The sequence below is a fragment of the Chiloscyllium plagiosum genome, unplaced genomic scaffold (assembly GCF_037043375.1).
Source record: "Chiloscyllium plagiosum isolate Xiang-an unplaced genomic scaffold, Cpla_swu_hap1 HiC_scaffold_41, whole genome shotgun sequence".
NCBI classification, from domain to species: domain Eukaryota; kingdom Metazoa; phylum Chordata; class Chondrichthyes; order Orectolobiformes; family Hemiscylliidae; genus Chiloscyllium; species Chiloscyllium plagiosum.
In genome coordinates this window covers 42,194,961-42,202,006 of record NW_028270179.1, presented here as the reverse complement: position 1 = coordinate 42,202,006, position 7,046 = coordinate 42,194,961, and the positions used below count along the sequence as shown (strand labels likewise).

Genomic DNA, 7,046 nt, shown 5'->3' with positions numbered 1-7,046 from the left:
CTCTCTCCACCCCCCCACTCCATCTCTCTCTCTCCCCCCCCTTCTAACCTGCCTCTCTCCACCCCCCCACTCCTTCTCTCTCTCCCCCCCGTCTAACCTGCCTCTCTCCACCCCCCCCACTCCATCTCTCTCTCCCCCCCCCGTCTAACCTGCCTCTCTCCACCCCCCCACTCCATCTCTCTCTCCCCCCCCCGTCTAACCTGCCTCTCTCCACCCCCCCAGTCCATCTGTCTCTCCCCCCCCATCTAACCTGACTCTCTCCACCCACCCCACTCCATCTCTCTCTACCCCCCCCGTCTAACCTGCCTTTCTCCACCCCCCCACTCCATCTCTCTCTCTCCCCCCCTTCTAACCTGCCTCTCTCCACCCACCCACTCCATCTCTCTCTCCCCCCCCCCACCGTCTAACCTGCCTCTCTCCACCCCCCCACCTTCTCTCTCTCCCCCCCTTCTAACCTGCCTCTCTCCACCCCCCCACTCCATCTCTCTCTCCCCCCCCGTCTAACCTGCCTCTCTCCACCCCCCCACTCCATCTCTCTCTCCCCCCCCCGGTCTAACCTGCCTCTCTTCACCCCCCCCACTCCATCTCTCTCCCCCCCCCACCGTCTAACCTGCCTCTCTCCACCCCCCCACTCCATCTCTCTCCCCCCCCGTCTAACCTGCCTCTCTCCACCCCCCCACTCCATCTCTCTCCCCCCCGTCTAACCTGCCTCTCTCCACCCCCCCACTCCATCTCTCTCCCCCCCCCGTCTAACCTGCCTCTCTCCACCCCCCCACTCCATCTCTCTCTCCCCCACCCGTCTAACCTGCCTCTCTCCACCCCCCCACTCCATCTCTCTCTCTCCCCCCCCCCCGTCTAACCTGCCTCTCTCCACCCCCCCACTCCATCTCTCTCTCCCCCCCCCGGTCTAACCTGCCTCTCTTCACCCCCCCACTCCATCTCTCTCCCCCCCGTCTAACCTGCCTCTCTCCACCCCCCCACTCCATCTCTCTCTCCCCCCCCCGGTCTAACCTGCCTCTCTTCACCCCCCCCACTCCATCTCTCTCTCCCCCCCCGTCTAACCTGCCTCTCTCCACCCCCCCACTCCATCTCTCTCCCCCCCCGTCTAACCTGCCTCTCTCCACCCCCCCACTCCATCTCTCCCCCCCGTCTAACCTGCCTCTCTCCACCCCCCCACTCCATCTCTCTCCCCCCCCCGTCTAACCTGCCTCTCTCCACCCCCCCACTCCATCTCTCTCCCCCCCGTCTAACCTGCCTCTCTCCACCCCCCCACTCCATCTCTCTCCCCCCCGTCTAACCTGCCTCTCTCCACCCCCCCACTCCATCTCTCTCTCCCCCACCCGTCTAACCTGCCTCTCTCCACCCCCCCACTCCATCTCTCTCCCCCCCGTCTAAACTGCCTCTCTCCACCCCCCCACTCCATCTCTCTCTCCCCCCCCCTCGTCTAACCTGCCTCTCTCCACCCCCCCACTCCATCTCTCTCCCCCCCGTCTAACCTGCCTCTCTCCACCCCCCCACTCCATCTCTCTCCCCCCCCCCCGTCTAACCTGCCTCTCTCCACCCCCCCACTCCATCTCTCTCTCCCCCCACCGTCTAACCTGCCTCTCTCCACCCCCCCCACTCCATCTCTCTCCCCCCCGTCTAAACTGCCTCTCTCCACCCCCCCAGTCCATCTCTCTCTCCCCCCCCCGTCTAACCTGCCTCTCTCCACCCCCCCCACTCCATCTCTCTCTCCCCCCCCACCGTCTAACCTGCCTCTCTCCACCCCCCCAGTCCATCTCTCTCTCCCCCCCCCCGTCTAACCTGCCTCTCTCCACCCCCCCAGTCCATCTCTCTCTCCCCCACCCGTCTAACCTGCCTCTCTCCACCCCCCCACTCCATCTCTCTCTCACCCCCACCGTCTAACCTGCCTCTCTCCACCCCCCCCACTCCATCTCTCTCTCCCCCACCCGTCTAACCTGCCTCTCTCCACCCCCCCACTCCATCTCTCTCTCACCCCCCCGTCTAACCTGCCTCTCTCCACCCCCCCACTCCATCTCTCTCTCCCCCCCGTCTAACCTGCCTCTCTCCACCCCCCCCACTCCATCTCTCTCTCCCCCCGTCTAACCTGCCTCTCTCCACCCCCCCACTCCATCTCTCTCTCCCCCCCCCGTCTAACCTGCCTCTCTCCACCCCCCCCACTCCATCTCTCTCTCCCCCCGTCTAACCTGCCTCTCTCCACCCCCCCTCTCTCTCTGACTAATCCCCACTCTCCCTCTCTCTCTGTGATACAGGATGCAGGAGTTGGGAATCCCGAGAGACCAGGAGACAGTCGGCTTTGCTCAGTTACTGGGAATGTGTGACCATGTTTCACTCACTCTGGGTATGTGATACATTTACCCTCCCACACACTCTCTCTGTCTCTCTCCCTCTCTCTTTCCCTCTCTCCCCATCTCCCTCTCCCTCTGACCCCTCTCCCTCTCCCTCCCTCCCCCTCTATCTCTCTTCATCCCTGTCCCTTCTCCCCCTCTCTCTCCCCCTCACTTACCTCCATCTCTCTCCCCCTCCCCCTCTCATTCCCCCCTTCTCCCTCGCCCTCTCTCTCTCCCCCATCTGTCTCTCTCCCTCTCTTTTTCCCTCTCTCCCCATCTCCCTCGCCCTCTGTGTGTCTCTCCCCCTCCCTCCCCCTCTCCCTCCGACCCTCTCTCCCTCTCCCTCCCTCCCCCCCCCTCTCTTCATCCCTGTCCCTTCTCCCTCTCTCTCTCCCCCTCACTTACCTCCATCTCTCTCCCCCCACCCCCTCTCATTCCCCCTTCTCCCTCACCCTCTCTCTCTCTCCCCTATCTGTCTCTCTCCCTCTATCTATCTCTCTCCCTCTCTTCTCCCTATCCCTCTCTCTCCCTCCCCCTCCCTTCTCCCTCTCTCTCCCCCCATCCCCCTCTCCCCTTCCCCCCTCTCCCTCTCCCCCTCTCAATCCCCCTTCTCCCTCACCCTCTCTCTCTCTCCCCCATCTGTCTCTCTCCCTCTATCTCTCTCTCTCTCTGTTCTCCCTATCCCTCTCTCTCCCTCCCCCTCCCTTCTCCCCCTCTCTCTCCCCCTCCCCCTCTTCCCTTCCCCCCTCCCTCTCCCCCTCTCATTCCCCCTTCTCCCTCGCCTTCTCTCTCTCCCCCATCTGTCTCTCTCCCTCTATCTCTCTCTCCCTCTCTGTTCTCCCTATCCCTCTCTCTCCCTCCCCCTCCCTTCTCCCTCTCTCTCTCTCCCTCCCCCTCTTCCCTTCCCCCCTCTCCATCTCCCCCTCTCATTCCCCCTTCTCCCTCACCCTCTCTCTCTCTCTCCCCCCCCCACTCACACCCTCTCTCTATTCCTCTCCCTCCCCCTCCCTCTCTCTCCCCCCATCCCCCTCTCCCCTTCCCCCCTCTCCCTCTCCCCCTCTCATTCCTCCTTCTCCCTCGCCCTCTCTCTCTCTCTCCCCCCCACTCACCCCCTCTCTCTCTCCCTCTCCCTCCCTTCTCCCTCTCTCTCTCCCTCCCCCTCTCCTCTTCCCCCCCTCCCTCTCCCCCTCTCATTCCCCCTTCTCCCTCGCCCTCTCTCTCCCCCATCTGTCTCCCGCCCTCTATCTCTCTCCCTCTCTCTCTCCCTCCCCCTCCCTCTCTCTTTCTCCCTCCCCCTCTCCCCTTCCCCCCTCTCCCTCTCTCATTCCCCCTTCTCCCTCACCCTCTCTCTCTCTCCCCCCCACTCACCCCCTCTTTCTCTCCCTCTCCCTCCCTCTCTCTCCCCCATCCCCACCTCATTCCCTCTCCCCCTTCCCCTCTCATTCCCCCTTCTCCCTCACCCTCTCTCTCTCTCCCCCCCACTCACCCTCTCTCTCTCCCTCCCTCTCCCCCTCCCTTCTCCCTCTCTCTCCCCCCATCCCACCCCTCATTCCCCTCCCCCTCTCCCTCTCCCCCTCTCATTCCCCCTTCTCCCTCACCCTCTCTCTCTCTCCCCCCCCACTCACCCTCTCTCTCTCCCTCCCTTCTCCCTCTCTCTCCCCCCATCCCCCCTCATTCCCCCTCCCCCTCTCCCCTCTCATTCCCCCTTCTCCCTTCTCCCTCACCCTCTCTCTCTCTCTCCCCCCCACTCACCCCTTCTCTCTCTCCCTCTCCCTCCCTTCTCCCTCTCTCTCCCCATCCCCCCTCATTCCCCCTCCCCCTCTCATTCTCCCTTCTCCCTCACCCTCTCTCTCTCCCCCCCCACTCACCCCCTCTCTCTCCCCCCCCCACTCACCCCCTCTCTCTCTCCCTCCCTTCTCCCTCTCCCTCCCTTCTCCCTCTCTCTCCCCCCATCCCCCCATTCCCCCTCCCCCTCTCATTCCCCCTTCTCCCTCGCCCTCTCTCTCTCTCCCCCTCCCTCCCCGCCCATCCCCCTCTCATTCCCCCTCCCCCTCTCATTCCCCCTCTCATTCCCCCTTCTCCCTCACCCTCTCTCCCCCCACTTACCCCCTCTCTCTCCCTCTCCCTCCCCCTCCCTTCTTCCTCTCTCTCCCCCCATCCCCCCCCCATTCTCCCTCCCCCTCTCATTCCCCCTTCTCCCTCGCCCTCTCTCTCTCTCTCCCCCTCCCTCTCCCCCCATCCCCCTCTCATTCCCCCTCCCCCTCTCATTCCCCCTTCTCCCTCACCCTCTCTCTCTCCCCTCACTCACCCCCTCTCTCTCCCTCTCCCTCCCCCTCCCTTCTCCCTCTCTCCCCCCATCCCTCTCTCATTCCCCCTTCTCCCTCGCCCTCTCTCTCTCTCCACCCCCCCCCCCCAACAACTCACCCCCTCTCTCTCTCTCTCCCTCCCTGCCTATAGGCCAGGCTGGTTACCGCGTGTATAAATCCATTCCCTATGGACCTGTCGAGGATGTGATTCCGTACCTGATACGTCGAGCTCAGGAAAATCTCAGCGTGCTCCAGGGACTGAGGATGGAACGGGAACTCCTGTGGCAGGAATTGTGGCGCCGTCTCTTCAGGAAGAGGGCTCGGACACAGTAAGGGAGCAGCAGTGTGGCTACTGTTCCCTGGAGGGGGCAGTTGGAAACCCCTGGTGTTCCAACCTGGTGGGAAAAAACCAAACCAAACCATACACCCCAGAAAAGCTCACCTCGCTCCATACGCACGAGGGACAGAGGACTCCCCAAATTCCAGCGTTTGAAGAAAATAATCTCAATTTTAGATTCGATTCCCCACAGTGTGGAAACAGGCCCTTCGGCCCAACCAGTCCGCACCGACGATTAACCCACCCAGACCCACTTCCCTCTGACTGATGCACCTAACACTAGGGGCAATTTATCACGGCCAATTCACCCTGACCCTGCACATCTTTGTGACTGTGGGAGGAAACCGGAGCACCCGGAGGAAACCCACGCAGACACGGGGAGAATGTGCAAACTCCACACAGAGTCGCCTGAGGCGGGAATTGAACCCGGGTCTCTGGCGCTGTGAGGCAGCAGTGCTAACCACTGTGCCACCGTGCCGCCCCAAGTTATTCCGAAACTCTAAACGTGAACATGAAACAACAACTATTCACAACTCGAAGCCCACCCCCCCCCTTTCTCTTACCTGCCTCAAACTGGATAACAATATACTGTTCCAATAAAACACTGATTAAAATTACATCGACTTAATTTCAAAACCACACAGCGACTGTTGTCTTTGGTGTCTGTCCTCTTCAGCTGTAGATCTCCCTGGGTCATCTCCTGTCTATTACTGTGAAAATGGTTATATGAAAAAGCTACCTTCGAGAGAGAGTGGTTTGCTGGCAGTTACTCTGTCGATGGTAGTTTACTCTCTCTCTCTAACTTTCGTGCTGCCTGTGTTTTATATACCCGCCTTCCCCCGCTCCCCCAAACATTGAATCATCTCATTGGTTTGATGTTGGCAGAAACAGTACATGCAAACTTCGGTATCCTGGGGCATAATTTAAACTTGAAGAGTGTGGTGCTGGAAAAGCACAGTCAGTCAGGCAGCATCCGAGGAGCAGGAGAATCGATGTTGCAAGCGTAAGCCCTTCATCAGGAATGTGGGGGGGGGGGGGGGGGGGGTGAGGGCCAATGAGGGGTGCTGAGAGATAAATGGGAGGGGGTGGGTCTGGGGGGGGGGTGAAGGTAGTTCAGAGTGCGATAGGAAGACATAGGTGGGGGAGAAGGTGACAGGTCGGAGAGGAGGGTGGGGCTGATAGGTGGGAAGGAAGATGGTCAGGTCAGGAGGGCAGTGCCGAGTTGGAAGGCTGGATCTAGGATAAGGTGGGGGGGGGGTGAAATCCATGTTGATCCTGTTGGGGTTGGAGGGCCCCAAGGCGGAAGGTGAGGTATTCTTCCTCCAGGAGTCGGGTGGTTAGGGTTTGGTGAGGGAGGCCCAGGACCTGCATGTCTTTGGTGAAGCGGCGGGGGGGGGGGGAGTTGAAGTGTTCAGTCGTGGGGCAGTGGGGCTGGTTAGTGCGGGTGTCCCAGAGATGATTTCTGAAATGATCTGCAAATTGGCATCCTGTCTCCCCAAGGATGAGACCCCATCGGGAGCAATGGATATAGCAGGTGAGGTGTGTAAAAGTGCAGGGAAAACTCTGATGGACGTGGAAGGCACCCTTCAGGTCTTGGATGGGGAGGGGTGAGGGGTGAGGCTTCGGGCGCAGATAATCCACTTCCTGGTGGCAGGGGAAGGTGCCGGGAGTGGGGTGTGGGCCGGTGGGGGATGTGGATCTGACGAGGGGAGTCGCTGAGGGAAACTCAGGTAGGAGTGGGGAGGGAAATATACCTGTGGTGGTGGGGTCCGTTTGGAGGTGGCAGAAATTGGTGGAAGATGGTGCGATGTATCTGGAGGTTGGTGGGGTGGAAGGTGAGGACCGGGGAGGTCCTGTCCTTGTTGCGGTTGGGGGGGTGAGGGTTCAAGGGTGGAGGAGATGTGTGGAGGGCACCGGTGACCACATGAGAGGGGAAATTGTGGTCTCTGAAGGAGGCCATCTGGGATGGTCTCTGGTGGAACTGGTCCTCCTGGGAGCAGATGTGGTGAAGGTGGAGGAATTGGGACTAAGGAATAGTGTTTTTACAGGAGG

The 7,046-nt window shown here is 61.2% G+C and overlaps 1 long non-coding RNA gene across 1 annotated transcript; it reads left to right on the top strand.

Moving 5' to 3' along the window:
• The first annotated feature begins 2,269 nt into the window (after positions 1 to 2,269).
• Positions 2,270 to 5,633, top strand: LOC148138265 (uncharacterized). The gene is made up of 2 exons (XR_015754063.1): positions 2,270 to 2,362; positions 4,809 to 5,633. It is a non-coding gene; the product is annotated as an uncharacterized LOC148138265 (long non-coding RNA).
• Positions 5,634 to 7,046: the final 1,413 nt, after the last annotated feature.